The sequence below is a fragment of the Lithobates pipiens genome, unplaced genomic scaffold (genome assembly GCF_037356315.1).
Source record: "Lithobates pipiens isolate NorthernLeopardFrog02 unplaced genomic scaffold, aLitPip1_a1.2 Scaffold_8, whole genome shotgun sequence".
NCBI classification, from domain to species: Eukaryota; Metazoa; Chordata; class Amphibia; order Anura; family Ranidae; genus Lithobates; species Lithobates pipiens.
In genome coordinates, this window is record NW_027507903.1 from 103,292,567 (window position 1) to 103,306,044 (window position 13,478).

Here is a 13,478-nt window from a genome sequence, read left to right on the forward strand (position 1 = left end):
CAACTCTTTTCTTGGTGTGATGGGTTTTTTTTTTGTTTGTTTTTCTGTTGGACAGATTTGCCATAATTTTCTGTCTCTTAGGAATGTCCCCAATGAAGATGGACTACAATAAAAAACCCAACTGCCCCCTAACCCTGGAGATGGGTTTTTATTTACAGAACCCCATATCAATTTTTACTTTACAAAGTAATTATGTTCATGTTTTCTCTTTAAAGTGTATGCCAGTCTTACCATTACATTCTTTGGTGAGCTCTGGGACCGCACGCGAACATACAAAGAATTAAAAGCTATATAGGACGTTCTTATAATACTTGTGCAAAAAATTGAAAAATAAAAAGTTTTGATGTAGAAAACTGTCTTTTTTGTGTGGTGCATAGGTATGCTTTGGTGTATTTGAAGAAATTTGCCATGCTTTAAATGGCAAAATATTATTAAAAATGTACTAATATAGCAAAGTGAAACTTCTGGCAAAAATCGGGACCTCTGTCTTATGTCCCACATATGTATTCTACTTTACTGCCATTGTACTTGTACTTAGAAACTTCATGAGCCTTCATCACATCCCCATACATTCACATGAGAAAAAAAATTGCCCATTACTGATGTTATCCCTCTTCTATGTTCTCCTTTAAGTAATCTCATAGTGTGAAATTGATAGCTGCTTGGAAATTTTGAGATGCACTTTGCTGCCCTCTCCCCAAATAGGAATTTTAAAATTTGAATATAGTGCCTAACTTTGGACATGGAGGAGCATGTTATCCACTCTTTCTCATCTCCAACTGTGCTGGTAAGGATATAGCCTCAGACATTTTAAAGGATAAGTTCACCTTTAGGAAAATGTTACATGTCCCACCCAGCTGACACACAGCTTGTGTCTCTGAATGAGTTACTAGTCCCGACATCCTTAGCGGCTATTTGCTTGTAGATTTCCATGAACTACCACTATGCTGTGGTAGTTCATTGAGTGTTCCTGTCAGGGAATATCGGCGTGAAGTAAATTGGTGCAAATAATTATTCGGGTGGTTATTCCCTATATCTATTGCACCTATGTATTAACTTGTCTAATCCCCTTGTTCACTAGTCTATTAAAGCTCTGATCACGTTACTGTTGATATCACAATAATACAATGCTAGCTATGAAACCAAGCACATGGCTTAATAAAACAGTCTTATTTATTTCCCAAGAAAATTGGAAAACGCTAACATGAAATTACAATATTACAAATGATATAACCAGAACATATATAATACAAGAATATCAAGGATGCGTATCACAAGGCCTCTGAGGCTTTGTATTATTGGGCTAGGCTTAGATGGTAAAGAGATGGCCATGTGGCTCAGGCAGGCACCTGGCTTGAACCAACGAAAGCGAAAAGGGTAGAGGCAAAGAGCCATGTGGCTCAGGCACAAGCCAGGAGCGATAAGGGATGAATTCCTTCCTGTGTGCCCTCTTTTTTTTATACTTCAATCATACACCATCCAGTCCCAAGCCCATTGCCATCCCATCTAAACTTTTTGGACGAATCAAAGTACTTATGGGGATTATATTACTGTCCATCCTGCTGTATTGGCCTCTAGGGCAGCATTGTCCATGTATCATGTCTCTGTATCCTAGGTGCCTGTTGATCCTTTGATCTTTGTCACCCACTGTCGTCATTCATCCTGGCAGCTATGGTCCTTTTGAAGATTGCTTTATAGCAGTAAATGATCGGGAGCCAAGCCTTGCTAGATATCAGAGGCAGATTCTAATGTGCTACAAGCTCTGATGTGTAACTGGTCACATTCTAACTTGGGGCCATCTGCCTGTATCAGCCAGAGAATGAAATACCGTAAATATGATATTAAATCATGTTGACTTTCAATAAGGTGTATCAGTCCGGGACAATACTTTCCAGGCTCCTGCAACAAAAAAATAATAAATGCACGTTTTTTTTGTTTTTTTTACCTGCAAAAAATTGCATTTATTTTTTTTTCTTTAAATTAACTTCTTTTTAAAGGGGTTGTAAAGCAGACATTTTTTATCTTAATGCATTCTATGGATATTAAACCTTCTGTGTGTAGCAGCCCCCCCAATACTTACCTGAGCCCGATCTCTATCCAGCGATGTCCAGGACTCTCCCTCCTGATTGGCTGAGTCACAGCAGCGACGCCATTAGCTCTCACTGCTGTCAATCAAAGTCAGCCAATCGGGAGAGAGAGGGGGCAAGGGTGAACCGACTCAGGTGGTCCCATAGTAAGCTGCTTTGTTGTGGGGGCACACAACAGGAGGGAGGGGCCAGTAGCGGCAAAGAGGGACCCGAGAAGAGGAGGATCTGGACCACTCTTTGCTAATCCACTACACAGAGCAGGTAAGTATAACATCTTTGTTTGTAAAGTCTTGCTTTTTGTTTTGTTTTTTAAATCACTTTAAGCCCTGATTACTGTCATTTAGACCTTGCACAGGGCATTCTTACCTTGCTCTCTGCAACTTATTACCTTGCTTCTGCTTTGAAGTGATAGCTTTATTTTGCACTGCATAGACAAAGCACCACTGCAGTTATTTGTCATCATCATTTTGGACTATAGGAATAATGAAAAAGATTTCTAGTCTAGTCAACGTATCAACCTTTGTTTACAACCTTGAAAGTATGTTTGCCAGTCTTTGGTATATTGGCTGATCTTTATGTGTGTGCGAGAATATTGCATTACACATAATTACTGTGTAGACGAGTCCCTAGCTAATGTATTGCACCCAGTCAAGATGGGCTGGATAAAGGAAGACATTAGGAGTGTCATGATCTTATACTTACAAGCCATACATACATGCATGGTTTGAGGCTCCATTTGTAATATTTTTTTTTTCATCAGGCATTAGTGAAACAAACACAAGCTGAACTCCAGGCAAATCTAAAATGCACTATAATTCTACAGTATATTTTTTGAAGCATAAATGTACGTTTAATGTGTGGGTTTTTTTTTTTTTTTTTTTTAAATGTGCTGCCCACCTATTGTTATACTTAACGTTCAAGCTCCAATCTTTAATGTTCAGCTCTGTCCAAGCTGCACAGCCTTTATCCCAAAAATGGCCGTTCCGTATAGCACATGAGTGCCTTGGCATTATTCATTCTTTATCAGAAAGCCTACTCCATGGCTTCCTCAGGCAGGGTTGTTATAAAGAATAGCTTTCCTAAAAGAAGAAATGTGGATGGGCAAGCATGGTCAGTAATGGCCCGTACACACGCTTCAAAAATCGGACGAAAAATACTGCTTCGAAGCAGCTGTACAATAATCGGATCGTTAGTACAGAGCTTTCGAGAGACGATCATGACAATTCATCTAATTATTATCCGATTGGACAAGAATGAAAAGTTTCCTCGTATGATACCAGATCGTACGATTTTCATCTTAAAGCAGAGGTCCACCCTAAAATGGACCTTCCGCTCATCGGATTCCTCCCCCCCTCCAGCGCCACAATTGGCACCTTTCAGGGGGGAGGGGGGTGCAGTTACCTGGATAATCCAGGTAACTGCACCCACTTCTGGGCTAGCTCTCTGCGGAAAGGGGCGTACATTACGCCCCTTTCCGCAAGTGCCCGCCCCCTTCCGCAAGTGCCCCGCTGCCTGCTGGGAAACAAACAGATCCCAGAGGCAGCAGGGACCGTCCTCATTGCGCAGCGCGGCTCGCGCATGCACAGTAGGGAACCGGGAAATGAAGCCGAAAGGCTCCATTTCCCGATTCCCATACCCAAGATGGCGGCGGCAGCACTCGAGTGTCGATCTAGAGATCGGCTTCGGGTGCCGACATCGCGGGCGCGCTGGACAGGTAAGTGTCACTATTTTAAAAGTCAGCAGCTGCAGTATTTTTAGCTGCTGACTTTAAAAAAAAAAAAAAAACGCGGAGTCCCGGCGGACTTCAGCTTTAATCAGTACAGTTGATGTCCGAAAAAACAATAGAAAATACGTTAACACATGGCATCCCTTCTGATATTTTATTTTATTTTTTTTATTCTGTCGTACGAGAATTTTCGTAACTTTAGTAACCTCTCCATTTTTCAATATGAGACTAGCAGGCAAAAAAAAAAAAAAACGCCAATTTTTGGATCGTGTGTACGGGCCATAAGAAGTGGCCTGTTTTGGGAGGCTGCATGGCTCACAACTGGGCCTTTAAATTAGGCTCGCTGGATCTGGGCTGAAGGCAAGTAGAACACCCAGTGGGGGTAGCTAATTAAAAGAAAAAAAAAATGGACAACAAAAGTAGAGTTGTCCCTTTAACATAACAAAATGTATGTATCTTGACGGTTAGACAGGTTAATTTAGTTGGTCAGCAGACTGGTTGGTGAGTTGAGCTATGGAATTGTCTTTGTTTTATATCCATATGCCCTCCATGGGCTCCTCACTGTAAAGGCCAGTTCTAGGTGTAGGCAATGGCCAGTTTTTTGTATCTTGATATCAGCCTCCTGTCACTTCCATTACAGCAGCACTGGGGGACACAATACTAGGGGCAAAGTATATTTTGATGTATGTGTACTGTCCGGACTAGAGAGAATTGACTCTTAACGTGCTGCCAATTTTGTCATTGTCAAATTAGCAGACAATGTCACACTACTGTATTAAAGGATACGTTCTCCTTTTAACAAAAATAAATGCAAATTTTTTTGTAGGAAAAACATTGTGCATTTTATTAATTTTTGTTTCTGGAGCCTCAAAAGCATTGCATCCATGATCAGCAGATTGCTGGTGCCATGCAGGACTCCTTCAGACCTGTCAGTGAATCTGTGGGCCCATACATCGTTCAGGCAAGCAGATACAGTTTGACAGCATGAATAAACCAACACAGCGCCGTGGTTGTTCATTGAAAACTACAAACTGACAACCGCAAAGGCTGCCAGGACTTGTAGTCTGCCCTCCCGTGGGCCAGTCCGTTCGTAACATGTTGCACCCTGAATATGGGCGTAACATGTTATGAAAGGTTGAACTTATACTTTAATTCTAGTAGAGAAAGTGGTGTCGTGCTCCTGGATGTGGTGTCTGACCAAAGTGTATGAATCACACAAATGGCTTAACAGGTTTGTGATATCTGAATTTAAATTGTGTATTTATTTCTCTAGTGTTCAAATTTCTACAGCTCAGGACTTTGGCAACAGCAGTCAAATATACACTATATTACCAAAAGTATTGGGACACCTGCCCTTACACACACACAAAGTTTATTGGTATCCCAATCTTAGTCCGTAGGGTTAATCGTTTGCAGCTATATCAGCTTCAACTCTTCTGGGAAGGCTGTCCACAAGGTTTAGGAGCGTCTCTGGGAATGTTTGACCATTCTTCCAGGAGTGCATTTGTGAGGTCAGGCACTAATGTGGACAAGAAGGCCTGCCTCGCAGTCTCCCCTCTAATCCATCCCAGAGGTGTTCTGTTGGCTTGAGATCAGGACTCTGCAGGCCAGGCAAGTTCTTCCACCCCAAACTTGCCCATCCATGTCTTTATGGACTTTGCTTTGTGCACCGGTGCCATAAAATTCAAAGGATATAAAAAGATATTCAAAGCCTTGAATATGCCAGTCGGTACTGTTTAATCCCTTATCAAGAAGTGGAAAATTAGGGACACTTTTGATACCAAGCCAATGTCCGGTAGACCAAGAAAAATTGCCCAGGATACAAAGAAAAACCCACAGGTAACCGTAGGAGAAATACAGGCTGCTCTCCAAAAAGTCAGTGTGGTTGTTTTTAAGGAGCACAATTCAATGATAGTTGATCAAAAAAGAGCTGCATGGTGGAGCTGCCAGAAGGAAGTCTTTTACTGCGCCAAGGCCACAAAAAAGCCCATGATGACACGTCAAGGTGTTGTTGGGCATATTGTAACCAGGCTTTTTTGGGGAACTTGTACAGTAAAGGCTTCTTTCTGGCAACTTGACCATGCAGCTTTTTTTTGTTCAAGTATCATTGTATTGTGCTCCTTAAAAAAACAACCACACCATCTTTTTCCAGAGCAGCCTGTATTTCTCCTGAGGTTACCTTTGGGTTTTTCTTTGTATCCCGAACAATTTCTGTGACAGTTGTGGCTGAAATCTTTCTTGATCTACCTGACCTTGGCTTGGTATCAATAGATCCCCAAATTTTTCACTTCTTATTAAGTGATTGAACAATACTGACTTGCATATTCAAGGCTTTGGATATCTTTTTATATCCTTTTCCATCTTTGTAAAGTTTCATTACCTTGTTACGCAGGTCTTTTGACTGTTCTTTTCCACCTCCTCATGGTTCAGCGTCTAGCCTGCTTTGTGCATCCATGTGAAAGCTAACAAACTCATTAACTATATTTATACACAGACACTAGTTGTGATATAAAAAGCCAGAAATGTGGGAAATGAACCTTTAATTGCCATCTTAACCTGTGTGTGCCACCTTCTGTGTCTGTACCAAGGCCAAACATTCCAGGGTATGTAAACTTTTTATCAGGGCCATTTGAGTGATTTCTGTTATTATGATTTAAAAAGGATCCAAAAATCTATGTGATAATAAATAGCTTCATGTGATTGCTATCCCTAAATAAAATACTTTTTTTTGGCATGATCGGTCCTATTTTCAATATTAATGTCAACATTTCACAATTTCTGCCAGGGTAGGCAAATTTTGAGCACAACTGTATATCTGGTGTTAGGTCTCCCTTAAAGGCCTCTTTCCCATCTCTCTATCAACCCTATTCACCAGCTGTAAAAAGAAATTAACTATTTTATTTACTCACCTAGAGTGGGTATAGAAAAAATAACACACATATAACACCAACATGTCAAAAGATTAATTAAACTCAATTTAAAAGTCAAAAATAGAATTACTGAGTTGGAAAAAATATCACCAATGATAAGGTGTAGCTAATCACCTTCTCATTGGCACACAAAGCCATTTGACTTTCAACTGTGGTCATTTTTTATTGGCTCAGCATTAAAAGAGCTTTCCTGGAGTATTTCAGTCCCTGATAGTGCAATTGAAGCAAACAATCAACTATGGGTGGCAATATCTCCAGCATAAAGTTGTGGACAGGCACAAGTCAGGAGGTGGATACAAAAAGTTTTAAAGGCTTTATCAATGCTTAGAAGCACAGTGAAGTCTATTATTAAGAAGTGCAAGGTATTTGGTACAACACAGACCCTCCATGGCCCAGAGCGTCGCTCCAAACTACATGAAAGAGCCAGGAGAGAGGCTACCAAAAGGCCTACAGAAACTCTGAAGCAGTTGCAGGAATTTATGACAGAGTGATAATTGTGTGCATGTAACAATATCACAAATTCTCTGCAAATGTGGCTTGTACGGGAGTGTTGCCAGAAAAAAAATCACTACTCAAGAAAGGCCACATGCAGTCACAACTGAGCTTTGCCAAAATGCACCTTGAAGATTCTGAGACCACATGGAAAAAGGTGTCCTGGTCAGATGAGCCTAAGGCTGGGTTCACACGTTTCCTCACATCCAATTCGTATAGCAGGAAACTGTGACCGGCTCTCTATGGAGCCGATTCACACATCTCCGCAGCAGCTCTGGTGCAAATTGCACAGGAGCCCTGTATGTCTTTTGGTCAGTTTCAGGTCTGAATTCGGACTGAAATCGGACCTGAAACTGTGAATTGGGACACACCAGATTCCTGCTGTGAGCTGCTGCATGAACTCAGCCTAAAATTTAATTATTTGCCCTCAAAAACAAATGATGTATCTGGCAGAAATCCAATACTATTTACCATCCAAATAACACCATTCCTACAGTAAAGCAGTTTCTTTGCAGCAGGGACTGGAGCACCTGTCAGGATAGAAGAAAAATGGATGGGGCAAAATACCGCCAAATTCTTGAGAAAAATCTGCTGCCCTCTGCCAGAAAGTTGTCAATGGGAAGAAGACAGCAAAAATTACCACACAGTGGTTAAAGGAGAAAAAGGTGAATGTCATTGCATGGCCTAGTCATTTTCACCTCATGTTGCTACAGAAAATATTTTTTGTGACTGGGAATCTTTTCTTTCCAGGGATTTTTTTCTCTTGAGCTCATGCGCATTTCTTTTCAGTTATATTTCTCGCACGATTCTCTCATCATTGATTCGAAAATCGTTTGTTTTTCCAAAAATTTCCAACATGCCTGATCACTCAAATTCGATGGCCGTACGAAAATCGGCCGTTGCTGCGGCCCACTGAAGGAGCGAAATTCAAATGAAAATTCTTTGTTACAATTTTCGGGGAAAAAAAATATTTAGAAATACAACCGATGTATGGCCTGCTTTAAACCCCATTGAAAATCTGTGGAATGACTTGAATGCCGCATACACGCGACCGAACTTTTCAACAGACTTGGGCCGGCAGACAATCCGACGGACTTTGCAGCCGAGGTCCGCCGGACATTCAAACGAACGGACTTGGCCACACACGATCACTCCAAAAAGACTAAAGTCTGTAATTAAAACAAAAGGTGGTTCAACAAGATACTGACAGAAGGGGGGTGATCCTTTTCCAACTTTGTGAACCGCATTACTCCCTTGGGACCTGCTAATAGTTCATACAGTACGGCTAATTTATCCCCCGCTTCTTCCACCCACTCTGTAGTAAAGCACTGACACATATAGAACAGTTCAAAACTTTAACTTTATTCCAGATTCCGGCAGGTACTATCAGCTCAGTGATGCACAGATATACATTGCCTCTGGATTGAGATGTACAAACTTCAGCTTTAGTCCAGATTCGGGCAGGTACTATCACATCAGTGATGCACAGAATAGGAGTTGCCTCTGGATTGAGATGTATGAGTGATAGTCCCTCCCCTTTAGTGAGCTGACACGTATGCCTCTCTGAAAAGCATGTGGTACTTTGAAACGCTAGCAGTCCCAGGCCTCACCTGTCTTCTCCTCCCGCCCTTTTCTTCCCAGCCCAGATCAGGAAAGGTCCAGGCCAACCCTGGTTCACTCTGGTCGGTTTGCAGCTACTTCTTGCTTCGTAATATGGTGGAAACCTTCCAGCTCTGTAGTCTCTGAACCTCCATCACCTTCCGGCGAAGATCTGTGGCTTTCCAGCACTGGAATCTCTGAACTTCCAGGCCTTCCAGCCCTGGGCCTTTTTTTTTTTTTTTTTTTTTTTTTTTATTGTTTATTTCTTTATTTGACATATTACAAGTTATAACAGACCAAGTTACAATATCAGTTTTATATTTTACAGTTTTGTTTCCTTATACCGCTAATACATCATATTCTCGTTTTCCTATTTATTTCAATTGATCCGTGCAAAACAACTTTTTATATTTTTCTCTTATTCTTACTTGCCACTATCATATATACTACCTAACCATCCTTTAGACACAAGTATTTACAAACATACACACAGACATAAACACAAAAAAAACAAAAAAAATAAAAATAAATAAAAAAATATAAAAAACACACGCACTCTCCGGGCGAAAAATCCATAGCGTAGTTTCCATAGTGAGTTATATATCACAAGCTGACAAAGGAGGAGAATGTTTATACCCACATCTTCCTTTGAATACTGCTTTTACTGTCCCACTCAAACAGAAAAAGAAAAACTATACTAACCACTCAATACAGACTGCCCCATTACCAATGAGGGTGGAGCTACCCGTGGATCCGATATCCATCGTTTCCATATTTTAATCCAGTTATTGGATTCTCCCCTATTGCAACCAATTTGTTGTTCTTTCAAGATGTTTTCATTTACCTGAAGACGCCAGTCCTCAAGTAAAGGTGCATTCGAAGATATCCACCTTAGAGCAATTAACTTACGTGCAATAAACAATAGTCTGGTAACTAATATCATCACCTCCCTGGGAAAGAAACCTTCCTCGTCCAAATATCCCAGTAGACATGTCATAGGGGTCCTGTCGATATGCGTATTACATGTAGCATTGATTGTATTTACCACCTCTTGCCAATATCTAGCCACTTTTGGACAATTCCACATCATGTGTATTAAATCCGCTGGAGACTTTTGACATCTAGGACACTCTGGAGAATCGCGTCTGCCCCACTTAAATAATTTAACTGGTGTTCTATATACCCTATATATTATAAATAGTTGCGTCAGGCAATGAGCCGGTGATAATGATACTAGGGGTACCCTTCTCAAAATAATTTGCCAGTTTTCATCTGAGATGTCCCCTATGTCTCTCTCCCAGCCTGTTCTACCCGGGCTGACAACTTTATCCTGATATAGTCTCATCAATTGACCATATAAAGACGAGATCAAGCCCTTTTTTTCCTCCCCCCTTGCTAATGATGTTATAAGTGGGGTAGGTTTTATCACTATCTTTTCCCTTCTAAACTGAGTTTGAATCGCATGCCGTAATTGTAAATATTTATAGAAGTGACTAGAAGGCAGTTGAAAGGATTCTTGCAGGTCCTGAAAGGAGCGCAGAACGTTATGTGTAAACATCTGTTCTATATATTGAAGCCCCTTAGAGTGCCAGCTTTCGAATCCCTCCAATTTATATAGTTCTTTGTATTGCTTATTCCCCCAAACCGGGGAGTATTTTGAGACTCCTTCAAATTTCATTATACTCCTCATTTTCTTCCAGACTCTATTCATAAGTGTCGTTGTTAGACCCCTACCGGTGTTACCCAGGGCTCCGGATTCCAACTGAGCCACAAGATTATATCGAAAACTGTTATTTAACAGTAAAACCTGTATGGGGTCTTCCCAATTACTTTCCCCCCAGCCTGCAAAATGCTGAAGCTGGGAGGCTATGAAGTAGAGTCTTGGCTGTGGTACCGCTAATCCACCCCAATCCCTTGCCCTCTGGAGAATTGATAACTTAATTCTCGGGGTTTTTCCTTTCCACAATAGCCTACGAAATATTGATTCTGTTTTTTTGAACCATTTTAAAGTTATCCATATCGGTGAATTATGGAGTATATATAACAATTGAGGGGTCCAGATCATTTTTATGAGATTTGCACGGCCTACCACCGATAATGGCAATTTGGTCCACGCCATGCTCTTAAGTTGAAATTTGTTAAGAATAGGTGACAAGTTATCCATTAAATAGTTTTCTATTCTAGAGTTTATAATTATTCCCAAGTATTTAAATGATGACACTATTTTAACTTGAGGGGCCTCTTTTAACCTGGACAGACTAGGATTGTCTAAGGGAAGTAGTACGGATTTATCCCAATTAATAATGTAACCAGAAAACGATCCAAATTGTTTTATTAGTGACATTAAGGAGCTTAAAGAACCTTCTGTATCCCCAAGAAACAGTAATGCATCATCAGCATACAAGGAGATTTTTTCAATCCTCGTTCCTCTAATAAATCCGCAAATAGATTCTGCCTGTCGAACGGCCTCGGCCAGTGGTTCAAGGGCCAGTGCGAATAGTAAAGGAGACAGGGGACACCCCTGTCTTGTTCCTCTGTATAATGGGAAAAATTCTGAAACCGTGCCATTTATTTGCATACATGCCCTCGGAGTGGCATACAGCATCCTGATCCACCTTATAAACTTGTCCCCCAGGCCAAACAAACCCAACACCTCCCACAGATATGTCCACTCGACACTGTCGAAAGCTTTCGCAGCGTCGAGTGACAAAATCGCTCTTGTCCCAATATTATCAGTTGGTATTTGCATATTCAAATAAAGCCTCCTTATATTAATAGCTGTAGACCTTGTTGGGATAAAGCCACATTGGTCACGATGAATCAATCCCTGCATATGTCTACTTAGTCTTTTAGCCAGGACCCTGGCTAAAATCTTAGCGTCCGAGTTCAACAATGATATCGGGCGGTAGGATTCCGGAGCCAAAGGGTCCTTTCCCGGCTTTGCTAATACAATAATACAAGCATCCCTCATAGATTCAGGAAGCCTGAATGATTCCAAAGCCTGGTTAAGGACCTTCAATAATTCTGGAAGCAAAACCTCACCATATTGTTTATATACTTCTGAGGGTAACCCATCAATACCCGGGGCTTTATCATTTGGACTTTCTTCCACTGCCTTAATCAATTCCTCCAATGTCAGAGGAGCACCCAGTTCTTGTTTATCATTTTCAGAAAGAGAGGGGAGTTTTAAAGGTTCTAAAAACTCTCTAAGTCTTGTCTCGGAACAAGTAACTTTATTTTGATATAAATTACTATAAAAATGAACAAAGGATCGCATTATTTCCTTCTGGTCATAAGTAATATCTCCCTCCACTGTACGAATAGCAGAAATAATTTTACTATCTTCTTGGGATTTAGCTATTACTGATAGCATTCTGCCTGATTTTTCCCCTTCTTCAAATCTGCGACATCTAGACAAAAAGTCAGACCGCGCAGCCTTTTTCATAGAAGTTTGTTTATATAATAATTGTGCATCCTTCCACACCCTACGATTAGAGGTAGTAGGACTCTGAATATACTGAACTTCTTTCTGCTGCGCCTCTGCTGCTAACAGCGATTCCCGTTCTCTACATGCTTTTTTGTAGACGCTTATGGCCTTAACCAATAATCCTCTCAAAAATGCCTTCATGGTGTCCCATACTACCTGAGGTGATGTTGAGTTATTATTAATTTGAAAAAATTCAACTAAGGCCAACCTCATTTCATCCCCCTGATGGGGAACTTTAAACCAGAAAGCAGGAACTCTCCAGTTAGACCTATTTTTAGGCTTTATTTTATCTACTGTTACTACTAACGGTGAATGATCTGATAAATCTCTCGTTAAATAATAAACATCAGAAACCCAAACAATAGCTGAGTCTGTTCCCAAGAACATATCTAACCTTGATAGGGTCTGAAAAGTACCAGAGCAACAAGAATATTCTTTAAAAGATGGATTCCTAAGCCGCCATATGTCATACAGTCCAAGCTCCTGAATATAATTGTAGAATGTAGTATTCACATTAGGGCCTGCTGGATATCTGTCCATGCTGGGATTACATACATTATTGAAATCCCCCATAATAAACATGGGGGTCCCTGGATTATCAGCCAATATCATCCCTATCTGTCGCATTACTTCACTGTTATATGGAGGAGGGATATAAATAGACCCCAAAATACATTGCGTAGAAAACAGTGTACATACCAGCAAAACAAACCTACCCTGTGGATCTATCCTTGCTTGCTTGCAGGAAAACTGGACCTTTGAGGAAATTAATATACTTGTTCCTCTTGCGTAAGCTGAATATACTGAATGGTATTGAGTAGTGTACTTTTTATTCTGTAATAAGCTAACAGTATCTTTAGTTAAATGTGTTTCCTGCAAGCAAACAATCAACGGGTCATGCTGGACCAGTTTATTGAACATAGCACGCTTTTTAATAGGGTTCTTAATCCCTCTAATATTCCATGACCATATTCTGATCTTATTATCCATTAATAATTATATATACACACACATGACATGGTGCCCATATTGTCCACATGATCCCCAAAATACGGTAAACCATACAACAGTAAGTCATTATACGGTCTTCCTCCATTTGAAGAGTTACAGACCTGACCAGCCCAACATTCAGTTGATCTATTAAGCGTATCGTACTG